The sequence below is a fragment of the Ictidomys tridecemlineatus genome, chromosome 11 (assembly GCF_052094955.1).
Source record: "Ictidomys tridecemlineatus isolate mIctTri1 chromosome 11, mIctTri1.hap1, whole genome shotgun sequence".
NCBI classification, from domain to species: domain Eukaryota; kingdom Metazoa; phylum Chordata; class Mammalia; order Rodentia; family Sciuridae; genus Ictidomys; species Ictidomys tridecemlineatus.
The window spans coordinates 26021838-26034856 of record NC_135487.1 but is presented as its reverse complement, the minus strand read 5'-3'; the positions used below and the strand labels follow the sequence as shown (position 1 = coordinate 26034856).

General features: G+C 46.2%; 1 protein-coding gene and 1 non-coding gene across 3 annotated transcripts in view; one reads left to right on the top strand and one right to left on the bottom strand.

Moving 5' to 3' along the window:
* Window positions 1–13019, top strand: part of Grik3 (glutamate ionotropic receptor kainate type subunit 3) — a 211705-nt gene that overhangs the window by 106184 nt on the left and 92502 nt on the right. The gene's annotated exons all lie outside the window — the stretch shown is intronic.
* Window positions 5974–6048, bottom strand: Trnaa-ugc (transfer RNA alanine (anticodon UGC)). Its single transcript has one exon. It is a non-coding gene; the product is annotated as a tRNA-Ala (tRNA).

Below are 13019 nucleotides of genomic sequence, written 5' to 3'. Positions count from 1 at the left end.
GAGTGTGAGAAGCAGGGTGGGTAGGACATCCTGCAGGAAGGGGGACTGGCTGCAGCAGCGGGCTGTGGGACTGCTCGGCCCATCAATCACCCAGATGGGGCGGCCCTGCCCATGTGTGTGTGTGTGGGGGGGGGGCTGCGTAGAGGTTCCAGATCTCCCATCCTCCAGCCCCTCCGGCAAGGGCACTCCCCGCTTGCCAGGCCCCTCTGCTCCCTGCTCCTGCTCCTCCTGCTCCATGACAGCCCATCCCTCATCAGGGTCTCTGGGCAGCCCCAGAGCCTCCAGCCATCCTCTCGACATGGTCGATTCTGCAGTATTTGACTTGCATGTCCCTGAGTTGTACAGACAAAGCTCCGCTTATCACCAGATCAATTAAAACAACTGCCACCAGGCCCTGAGACTTAATCAGGAGCTCCCCTGGGTCCCCAGTGGAGCACATGTCCTGTCCCGGAACTGCCTCTTCCCTGGATACCTATGTCTCCATCGAAGGCTCCCTGGCCTCCCTGCCACCCCATAATAATGACTTCTTACTCTATTGAGGGCTTACGATGTATCTTAGATGATTTATGCCATTAGGGCCTCCAAAGACCCCTATGTCGTAGATACTATTAATATCCCTGTTTCAGATGAGGAGACAGAGGCTTCGGGCCATGAGAGGAGCCCTGCCCAGGGTCACGCAGCTGGGAAGCCGTGGAGTCAATGCAAGTCCAGGCACCTGGCTGCTGAGTCCATAGGCTTCACTCTACCATGTCCTTGTTCAAGGTCTCATCAGTGTGGGTTCCTCTTCCATGCATCACCCCCTTTCTCAGACCTCCACGCTCTCTCCCAACATCACTGGACAGTTCTAGAAAGGCAAAGCTGCCTTCCTGCCGGGCCCCTCCTTCCCTCTCCCCTCTGGCCTCTCCACACCATCATCATGAATGGTGTCCCCTCTTTGTGTCCCCTTCTTTGCCCAGAACATCAGAAAGCCCACCCAGGACTCTTCTGTCTCTCAACTGTACACAGATGCCCCTGCACCTATGGTGGGCTCAGTCTGTTGGGGTGCAGCGGAGCGTCGGAAGGAGAGACCACACAAGAGACTCACTTCATGCAATTGCAGGGGGGAAATTTATTGGGGGATCCCTTCCAGCGCGCTGGGGCTCTGTGCTCACTCAAGAAGGGAGAGCAGCCCAGAGCCCAGAGCAGAGGTCAAGAGGAGCTTAAGTACACTTTTTGGAGAGGGTGGGGGGCTTCGCATACATCAGAACAAATCATCATGAGGCGCAGGAAAATTGAACAACAATTCTGAATTAGGATTAGTACATACATTGGCGGGAACAATTTGGGCAGGGGTGATTGGTCATTTCTAAGCGGGGTACACATTTAAACTGATTGGTTCTGGGGCCTAGATGCTTAAACAACCAGGGAATCAATGGAGATATTTACTGGGCAGCTCCCGCATTGTCCTAACAAGTTACAGAGATTACAAATTCCCGGGGGGGGGGGGGGGCGGGGGGGGGGTGTAGCAGAGGAATTGTAACAATAGACTTTTACAATTGTAACAATTGTCTTTTACTTTTTAGCCCAGGCCTGGTAATCTAAAAGCTTTACAATGCCCTAGTCTTTTATACTTTAACTCAAGCTCTTGCAGCTTGGAATCAGCTTAGAATTTTTACCTTTACACGTCCTGATAAGCCCACCGTGAGGTTGAAAGTGCTTTCAACGCACCTAACCCACTGGGCCGCCCCAGAGTATCTGTTGCTTCCCCTCCTGCCTGAGTGACTAACTGGGGGCTGCCACTTGCTACTGCTGCTGCCGCCAGCATCCCGAGGGAAAATTGTACCGCGTGTCCCTAGCCCTGAGAAAGATCAAAGTTCCGAGCTGGTTTCTATTAAGTATGTATTACTTTGCACCATCGTCAATGTGAAAAATCCTTAGGGCGCGCCATCGTAAGCTGGGGACTGCTGGGGCGGCGTCCAGCAGGGAAAGCCAGCCACCTCCTCCCCCAGCTCCTGGTGAGACGCAGGCGTAGAGACGCTCAGGTAGCAAGTTTGGAGGCACCACCAGGCCCCCAGGGACTGGGGGGGGGGGTGTTGAGAGCAGCCCGCAGCAGCTGCAGCACACAGAGCCACAGGGGCCTGGCGGGGACAAGAGACAACTGATCAGAACACACCGGGAGGCAGCCAGGAGGAGGTGTCAGCAGCAGTCCCACTGATCAGTGACTCAGTTAATCCCTGTGACACCTTGGAAACTTCAGAAAAGAACAAAGCTATCTAGAAAGGAAGAGCAGCTGCTGGCCGAGGACAGGTGCAGCCTGGGCCTGGAGCTGGGAACACAAGTGCCTCTCTTGAGGCCTCGCTATCTGGTTCGCAGTGGCTGCTCGCTGGAGACCCTGCTTGAGTTTCCCAAGCTCACTGTGCTCAGGGCCTGGCAGGCTGGGCTGCTTTTGCAAGGGCAAATTCAAGGACACAAAACTGTTGAGGAGAAGGGAACCCCCAGCAGGCTCCGGGCAGTCCCTGGACATCAGGAGGTCAGCAGCCTCAGCGGGCGACTCAGCCTCTGCTCCCCTCTGCCCTAGGGACTCTGTGAGATCCATTTGCCCACAGTGAGTCTGGGGGTGAGGGTGTCTCTGGGATCCCCTCCTTGGACATGAGACATGTCAGGGCCAGTGACTATCCTTCCTCCTGGCATTCGAGGTCACACTCAGCTTGACACAGGCCGCCATAGCATCCTCACTTGGGTGACAGAAGGAGTCCACCATATGGCACATTTCTAGAGGTATAAAAAGCAATCTTAAAAATCTAGGCATTTGCTTAGGGCATTCAGAATGTTTCTCAAAACCTGTGCTAACATACTGCGGTAGAAGGAGCCAGAAAGAGGAGGGTTCCAGCAAACTCAGCTACTTCTCTCCCTCCTTCCCCCATCCTGCCCTGGGTGGGGGATTAGGTTTGAACAGCAGTTTTCAGGTCCTGTTTGGTGGAGCCCCGGGGCTTATAGAGCCTTCTCAGAAGCTGTGACATCAAGTCTTTGGGAGCCCAGGTGATGGAAATGGGTTTGGGCAGTAGTGTGCTGATAAATACTGTCCAGAAAAAAAAAGCCCTGATCAGAGGCATCTGCTTATTTCCATGGTGTAAATTCTCTCTCCATAGCTGATTTCAAGCTGCCAGTAATGGAAGCCCTTGGCTTTTCAAGTGCCTGGAAATTTAACTCTTGGCTCTCGCTGGCTGGTGTGAGTGAACCCAGGCACACCGCTGGGTTTTGGTTGCAGAAGGGAATTTTAATAAGGTCCTTACCCTCCCTGGGCCTTGGTTTTCTCCTTTGTAAAATGGGGCGATGGTGCTGTCTCTCTAATGGAGGCGTGGAGGGCCTTGTGAATATGAAAGGAAGTGGGTGGGAAGACGGCAGCAGTACCGCTGGCGCGTCACCAGCTGGTATCATCATCGTCACGTGTTCTACCCATTAGGCTTCCACCCTAGGTTTGACGTGAAGAAAATGTTCCAGGGCACCCTGCTCCACCCCCTGCTTACATCTCTGGGAACTGCCTCTCTCTCTCTGTCTCTACACACACACACACACACACACACACACACACACACACACACACACACGTGCGCGCGCGCGCACACACACACCCTATCCCATTTCCTCAGCGGCCCTGGTGTCGCTGCTCCGTTTTATTAAAGCAGAAAGCGGTGACAATTATTTTCATAATGAACTGGCTCTTCAAATTAATGCCAATTACACTATGCAATCATGATTAAGATTATGCATTAATCAACGGTGCCAACCTACTTATTAGCCTCTTTAAATACTGATCATGAGGAATGTATGGGAAAGGAGAGAATGGAGAGCAGCCAGTTGCAAGGGGGAGCTGCCTGCAGGCGGGGCAGGAGTTTTCTCCAGAAGCCGAGACCCAAGGCAGCCTGTATTCTACGCAGCGCTGCTGGGATCAGAACCCGGTCCAGCAGACACCTGGGCTTCTGATGCTATGGGTTGTCCAGCAGCTTCCTGCTCAAGAGGGAGAAGGGGCAAGAGGACCCAGAAGGGAGAGTAATGAAGGACCCTCCATGATGCAGCGGTTGATGAGGTTCAGTGTCCCCTTCTCCAAGTAATGCCTGAGGTCAGGTCTCCTAAATTCAGAGCCGGGCAGGGATTGAAGTGCAGGGGGTTGATAAGGAGGAGCACTTTCCAGGAACATGTCACAGGGGCTGAGCCAGGCAGGAGTGGGAAGAGGACAGGGCGGAGCAAAGATGTGGCCCAAGGTCAAGTCTGGCTTTTTGCCTGATAAATAGTGGGAGGGTGGGGGATGGGAGGGGCTCTGGAACAGGTGTCACACCACAGAGCTATCTGGACCTGGGCAAGCGGACCACACTCAGAATGAGACATAGCCAGCAGGCTGCCCCCAGGGGAGGGGCCGGTGTCCTGGGGCTCCCTTCCAGAACTGAGAACAGTTCTCTAGAGGACAGGGCAGCCTGTGGACAGAAGCAAGATTCCACCTCAGCCTGCCTGGGTGCCCAGAGACAGGAGAACTTTGGGGGTCACCTCGCCCTATGTGTTCAGATAGAATGACCCCATCCTGGCTCTGAGTCGGTGGGAGGGGGGCATCTCCTCTGCTGCAACATCTCCAGATGCTCCAAGGCTCCCTTTTCCTGAGCCCTCCGCCTCCTTGCACCCACCTCCTGCACCCCTTGTCCTTCACTCTGACTCCACACGCTGAGCTCCGTCGTCTTCCTTCAGTTTCCCCCAAAGAGCAGAGGCTGCTGCGGGTTTCCTGGGAAGGATCTTTCCAATGACGATTGGAAGGAAGCCAGGTGACAGCAACTGAACGCTCACCTTAAAACCTAAGCACGGGCATCTTGGATTAAAACCCTTGCCTCTTCCTGCCATGGGAAGTTCCTCCCTCGCCCACCTGCGGGCCTAGGTCACGCTCTCCTCTCTCCCTTTTGGGCCCATCTTGTGTCCATTCGTTTCTCTCAGGCTTCGCCCCCCCCCACCCCACACATCCTCCCTCTCAAAAACTCCACACCCCCTCTTCCTTTCTTTTGCACAGCGGTTTAGCTCTGTCATTTTCTCTACTCAGGTGCGAAGGGGCTTAAGGAAAGAAGCCCTCATCTCCAAGATGAAGGCTGCCCTTCCCCTAGAACAGGGTCCAAACCGCAGCCCAACAGCAGAATGAATCCAGCCCACTACCTGTAATTATAAATAAAGTTTTATTGACACAGCAGCACCCATTGGCTTACGTGATGTCAGTGGCTGACTTCATGCTACTGTAGCGGAGCTGAGTCACTGTGAAAAAGACCCCCTGCCCACTAAGCCCCGGGTCCTTAATAGAAAAAGTTCATCTGCCCCTGGTCTAGGAGGTAGATGCTCAAATTCATTGTTTTTCTGAGTAGCATTGCCCCTCCCCTCGTCTGCTAGCTGCTAGGTGTGAAGTCTGCATGGATTATGCAGCTTGCCACATTGTTTTAGCTCTCCCCCGCCACACTTGACCTTTGGAAGAGCATCCCGTTTTACAGATGGAGAAAGTGAGTCTCAAGAGAGATCGAGTTTCTTCCTCCAGTGGATCCAGTAGGGTCTGAACTGAGACTTGACTGATAGACAAGCCAGAATCGCGAGCCCTTTGCACTATTGTACCTCACAGGGAGCGCCATGAGAAGGTTGACTGCTCATGGTGATGTCTGTCTCCCCACGAGAAAGAGTGCCCTTGAGAGCAGGGGCCCAGTGCTGACCGAGGCCCAGTGATCCGCTGGAACTGGGCAGAGTGGGTGGGTTTGGATGGAACTGGACTGTATAGAGCAGACCGAGTTTCTGTGAAGACCTGTGGAGATGGCCGTCACTGGGATGAGTATGGGGTTCTTATGGGGTTCAGGGCCCGGAGGTTCTTCAGATGTATAATTACCAGAACTCTCTTCAGTCTGTTATTTTTTTTCTTAAAACAAATATTAAGATAAATTTTTCAGTTGTAGTTGGACACAATACCTTTATTTATTTATTTTTATGTGGTGCTGAGGATCGAACCCAGGGCCTCACACGTGCAAGGCGAGCGCTCTACCACTGAGCCACACTCAACCTCAGCCTTCTGTTATTTTTTTAAAGTAACAATACATATGTGTTGTAAGTAGTTTGGAAAATTCAAGGAAATACAAAGAGCAAGATAAAAATAACCCATCAATCTCTTCTACCCAGAGACACTGGTATTAGTTTGGTAAGCCAATGGGTGCTGCTGTGTCAGTAAAACTTTATTTATAATTACAGTCTTTTTTTTTTTTTCTTGTACCAGGGATTGAACGCAGGGGCACTTAACCACTGAGCCACATCCCCAGCCCTTTTTTTAATATATATATTTTTGAGACAGGGTCTCTGTAAGCTGCTAGGGCCTTGCCAAATTGCTAAGGCTGCCGTAGAACTTGTGATCCTCCTGCCTCAGCTTCCTGAGCTGCTGTAGTCTTTTTTTTTTTCTGTAAATATAAATATATGCTTGCTGTTTGGTAAATAGGGATCATATGATAATATTATTTTGTAGCTTTTGCAAGGAAAGGAGCATGAACATTTTCTATGTCATTAAGTATTCTTTAAGAGCATTTTTAAGAGCTTCCCCCACCTCCTCCCGCATAACCAAAGCTCTTTCTTAATGCACAGGACTTAGACAACAAAACACAACAAAAAAAGCACACCATCCATTATCTTTTTACTTTCCAGAGAGCACCTCTGTTAACATTTTGGTGTATGTCCTTTTGGTATGTCCTTTTCAATTTTAATTGAAATTGCATTAAATTTATAAATTAATTTGAGGAGAACTGACATCTTTACAGTGCCGAGCCGCCCCTTCCAGGAGTAAGTTATGTGTCTCCATTTATTCAAGCCTCCTTTTATGTCCCCCAGTAAAATCTTGTACTTTGGTTGATGGAGGAATTGCACGTTTATCGTAAAGCATTTTAGTTTTTTTGTGCTTGCTTTTGTGAGTGGGGTCTCTTTGATCCCTTGTAATCCCTCGCTGTTTACTGCTGATGTGGAGGAAGGCTATATGTTTTCTTATTTGTGTGCTGGTCCTTCTCTAAGTTCTCTGCTTTGTTTCTGCTCTTTTCATCTGACTCTTTTGCATTAGCCAGGGAGCGATAACAAGCACCATCAAGTAATATTAATTGTGTCTCTTTTCTGATTGCAATACCATGACCTTATAGGATGTTTTATTACCAAGAATATCTTCCACGCACACGTAGGAGAGTACAGTGAATCCCAGGGTGTCCATCACACATGGCCCCCACAGCCAAGTGCCCAGGGCTTCTATCACCCTGTCCACAGCCCCTTCACTTCAACTTCTCCCATAGTTTGAATCAAATTCCAGGCACATATTAGGTCATCTTCTCTTCTCAGTGTAATGATGCCACTTGTTTTACCTTGTGGGTGGGTTTTGACACATCAACTCGTCTCTTACTTCTGGACATTAAATTGTTTCCATTTTTTTTCAATATTAGAGTAAAAATGTCCTTACGTGCCAATGTGTTAAGGAGTGGAACTCCAGGGTCAACTGGTATTTCAATCATTTATTTCCCATGAAACACATGCACACAATCACCTGGTGACTTTTCTGATTAGAAATGCAGCGCGGGTTCACGACAGAACTTTTTGAAATCGCAAAGAAGGAAATGAGTTACCTGAAAGCCTAGTACTCAGAGAAAACCACTCCTGATGTTCCCTGGTGGGTTCTTCTCCCCCTGGGTGGTGTGGGTGTACCCCATGTTTATGTATACCCACACAGACTCACAATCTATAACCTGCTGGAGTCCGCTGGAGTCTTCTAGAAAGGGATAGATTTATTTGTTTGGTTCCTAAAACATTCTCTCTTTTTTTCCCCCTGCCTTTGTGTGTGTGTGTGTGTGTGTGTGTGTATGTGTGTGGGTGGGTGGGTGGGTGTGGTGCTGGGGATTGAACCCAGGGCCTTATGCATGCAAGGCAAGCACTCTACCAACTGAGCCACATCCCCAGCCCCCTGGTTTTCTTCTGTAATGACTGTTTTGGGGGCAATTTTAGGCTCACCGCAAAACTGAGCAGGAGAGACAGAGATTTCCCATATAACCCCCTCCCCTGTCACATGCCCAGCTTTCCCCCCTTCAACACCCCCCCCCCCCACAGAGTGCTTCGCTTGTTACCTTGACACCTCTCCCAGTCTGTCATGTACATTAGGGCTCTCTCTGGAGTTGTACATTCTATAGGTTTCGACAAATGTGCAATGACATGTCCCCACCATTATAGCATCACACAGAATGTGTTTTCTGCCCTGAAATTCCTCTGTGCTTTCACCTGTGCACCCCTCCCTCCCCCAGCCCGGGGAGACCACTGAATATTTTATTGTCTCCATAGCTTTTTCTGTTCCAAGATGTCATACAGTTGGAATGTGGAGTTTGTAGCCTTTTCCGATGGGCTTCTTTCACACAGTGATTTGCATTTAAGTTCCTCCATGGCTTTTCCGGACTTGATGGCTCATGTCTTTGAAGTGTGGAATCTGTCCTTGCGTGGCTGCCCTGGTTTGTTTATCCTTGTTTATCCATTCGCCTAATGAGGACCATCTTGGTGGCTTCCAAGTTTGGGCAATTACGACTAAAGCTGCTCCAAACATCTGTGTGCAGGTTTTTATGTGGACCTGCTTTGGCTCCGTTGGGTAAATTCCAAGGAGCACGGCTGTTGGATTGTGTGGTGAGGGTCCTGTTTAGTTTCCTAAGTAACTGAAAAATTGCCAGGGTGGCTGCCGTGGTTTTTGAGCCCACGAGCAATGAATGCAGAGTTCCTGTTGCTCCAAGCCAGCAGCTGCTATTGTCAGTGTTCTGGCTTTGGGTCATCCTAATAGGTGTGTCATGGTGACTCATTGTTTTAATTTGCATTTACCCAACCACTCGGGATGTGGAGTATCCTTTTTATGTTTATTTGCCATCTTCTTTGAGAGATCTCTGTTAAGGTTTTCCACCCGGTTGTTTATTTTCTTATTGTTGAGTTCTCGGAGTTCTTTGTATATTTGGATAATAGTCCTTTATCTGGTGTGTCCTAGTCCAGGGTCAGTCCTTTCACTCTTTTAAGTGTCTCTTGCAGAAAAGAAAATTTGAATTTTGATGAATTCAAATTATTCAATTCTTTCTTTCATGAATTATGCCTTTGATATTATATCTAAAATGTCATTGCCCAACTCAAGGTGTAGATTTTTCTCCTAGGTTATCTTCTAGAAGTTTTATAGTTTCTGAATTTCACATTTACATGTGATCCGTGTTAAGTTCATTTTGGTGTGAGATCTGTGTTTATATTTCTTTCTTTTGCGTGTGGATGTCCAGTTGTTCTACCACCATTTGTTCAAAAAGCCTATTTTTTTTTCTCTTTTGCTTTTGCTGCTATAGTAAAGATCACTTGGCTATATTTACATGCATCTATTTCTGGGCTCTCCATTCTGTCCCAGTGAACTATTTTTCTATTCTTATGCCAATAACATACTACCTTTTTATTTTTCATTTATTTTTTAAATTTTATTTTATTTGATTGGGGGATTGAACCCAGGGATGTTTAACCACTGAGCCACATCTCCAGATCTCTTTTTATTTATTTATTTTTTAAATTTAGAGACAGGGTCTCGGTAAGTTGCTTAGAACCTCCCCAAAATGCTGTGTCTGGCTTTGAATTTGGCAATCCTCCTTTCTCAGCCTCCTAACCCATTGGGATCCTTCTAATTTTTTAAAGAATAAACTCTTTTTTCCCCCTCCTTTACAGTGCCAGGGATTGAACCCAGGGCATAGCTCAGGTTAAGCAAATGCTCTACCGCTGAGTCACACCCCAGCCCCACACTATCTTGACTCCAGTTGCTTTATAGTAAGTCTTAAAATTACATAGTATCAGGGCTGGGGTTGTGGCTCAGCAGTAGAGCTCTCACTTAGCACGTGAGAGGCTCTGGGTTCGATCCTCAGCACCATATAAAACTAAATAAATAAAATAAAGAGAAAAAGAAAGAAAGGAAGAAAGGAAGAAAGAAAGAAAGGAAGAAAGAAAGAAAGAAAGGAAGGAAGGAAGGAAGGAAGAAAGAAAGAAAGAAAGAAAGAAAGAAAGAAAGAAAGAAAGAAAGAAAGAAAGAAAGAAAGAAAGAAATTACATAGTATTAATCTCCAACTCTCTTCTCCAATATTGTGTTGGCTGTATGACATATGTATATGTGTTGTAGCATTTGGATATGTGTCTTTTGTTTCTCCTTGTACATTTTAGAATCACTTTGTCAATAGCCACAAAATAACTTGCCAGGGAATTTTGAGGAGTTTGCATTGAATCAGTTGGGAGAAGTGACATCTTGACAATATCTCTCCTTTCTATCCATGAATGCTGAAGTTTATTTAGTTCTTTGATTTCTTTCATCAGTTTTGTTTACTCACATGGATCCTGTAGGTATTTTGTTAGACTTACACCTAAGTGTTTCTTTTCTTTAAATGCTAATGTAAATGATATTTGTAAAACTCTCAAATTCCACTTGTTTCTTGCTGGTACTATAATGCCAGATTCGTGGGACCCCAATAGACCTCCAGGAGCTGAATCCAATGCAATCACACAAGAGTCTTTATTGCAAGCTCGAGCCTGGACTCACGACCGTTTCCGACACAGCGGTCCCAGGGAGTGAGTCCCGGTCCTTTGTTCAGTGAGATTTTATAGGTTTTGGGGGGTTACTCTATGCGTCACAACATCACACAGCAAATCATTCCATACTGTGGGAAAGTCAAACAACAACTCTTAACATTGATTAGCACATTCACTGGTGGGAACAAGTTGGGTAGGAGTGATTGGTTAGTACAAAAGGGGGATTCCTTTGAACTGATTGGTTTAAGCCACTAGGGGAATACGTGCTGAACTGTCCAGTTTCCCAACATGTTATCAACCACCATAAACTACTGGGGAGTCACCTGGCATCCCAGGTATTTTCCCTGTCTCACAATGATTGGTGGTTGCTAGGGGGTTGCTATGGGTCCTCACCTAGCCTGACTGAGTCAGGGACACCTGGTGCAGCAGATCTCTCCTGTTATTTACAGATAAACAACTCAGCAGGGTGGGTTTGTGCCTAGAAGGCTCTGTGGGTTTTTCCAAGAACAAGGGTCAGCCCCCTTCCTTGGAAAGGCTTTGCTCTGAGGTAGAGGCTGGTTTCTCAAAAATGGAATCACATCAGTTTCTCAGTATATAGGAAAGCAACTGACCTTTATATGTCTACTTTGCCTCCTCTTTAATTCATCTCTGATTAGCCGCAGGAGATTTTAGATATCATTGTTGTTTTTTGTTTTATTTTGATTTTCTACAGTCGATCATGTCATCTGTAAACAAAGTTGTGCTATTTCTCTCTTCCCAATCTGTATATTTTTATTTTTTTTTTTTATTTCATTTTCTTGTCTTAATGCATTGGCTAGGACTGCCATAAATGATACTTCCTCATTCCTCCAAGCCCCACCCCCCATCCCCCACCATGGCCATTTTTCTTCATGTTTCTCTGACTTCAAGTATTCTCAGTGCCTCATTAAAGTGGTATTATATGGTGTTGGTCTTTTTGTAGCTGACTTATTTCATGTCACATAGTGTCCTCAGTGTGCACCCATGTGATAGCATACATCAGAATTTGACATATGAAATGGAAAAGTGAAAAGGAAAAGAAATATCCCATTGCATGTCTAGGCCACATTTTCTTACCCATTCACCCATCATTGAACTGTGGGTTGCTTCCAAGTTTTTGAGGTTATGAATAAGGCTGCCGTTAACTTGGTGTACAAATACCTGTTTGAACCCCTGCTTTCAGTCCTCTTTTTTTTTTGGTAGGGGGGGGCAGGGATTGAACTCAGGGGCACTCAACCACTGAGCCACATCCCCAGCCCTATTTTGTATTTTATTTCGAGACAGGGTCTCATTGAGTTACTTAGCGCCTCACTTCTCCTGAGGCTGCTTTGAACTCACGATACTCCTGCCTCAGCCTCCCAAGCTGCTGGGATAACAGGCACGCACCATTGTGCTTGGCTTGCTTTCAGTTCTTTGGGTATATTCCCAGGAATGGAAATGGTGGGTCTTGTAGTAATTCTGTTTTGGGGAACTGCCATACGTGTTTTTCCACAGCAGCGTGCCATTTTACATTTCCACCAATAGTGCACAGGGGTTCCAGTTTTATCATATCTTCATCCACATTTAATTTCTCCTTTAAAAAATATAGTAGCTATCCTATTGGGTGTAAAGCATTATTTCACTGTAGTTTTTATTTGCATTTCTCTAATGATGAGTGTGATATTGAACATCTTTTCTTGTGATTATCAGGCATCTGTATATTTTCTTTCGAGAAATATCTTACCAAGTCCCATTTTTTATTGAGTTGTTTGCTTTTCTTGTTGTTGTTGAATTTTACAAATTCTCTGTATATTCTAGATATGAATCTCTTACTGGGTAAATGGTTTGTAAATATTTTCTCTCATTCTGTAGGTTGCCTTTTTTCTTTTAATAGTGTATTGATGCACAATCAAATTTTTTATTAAGTCCAGTTTGTCTAGTTTTTCCTTTTCTTGTCTATGCCTTTGGTGTCAAATCCAGGAAAGTCACAGCCAAAACCTCTGTCAAAAGCTTTTTCTTTCACCCTGTTTTTCTTTTTTCCTCAGAGCTTTAAACTTTTAGGCCTTACATATATTAAGTGGTAAACTGAAATTAGGAAAAGTGAGTCTTCAGCTTTTTTCTTTCTCAAGGCTGTTTTAGCTATTCAGGGTCCCTTGAGATTCCATATTGATTTGAAGATGGATTTCTTTTTTCTTTTCCTGCAAAAAAAAAAAAAAAAAGGCTTTGGGATTTTGATACAGATTTCATTGAATCCATATATTACTTTGGGTAGTACATGTTGGGTAGTTTTGACATCTTAATAATAATAGGTCTTTCAATCCATGAACATGGGCTATGTTTCCATTTATTTACGTCTACTTTAATTTCTCTCAGGAATGTTTTTTTAATTTTATATCATTGATTAAGTTAATTTGTAAATATTTTATTCTTTCTGATGCTATTGT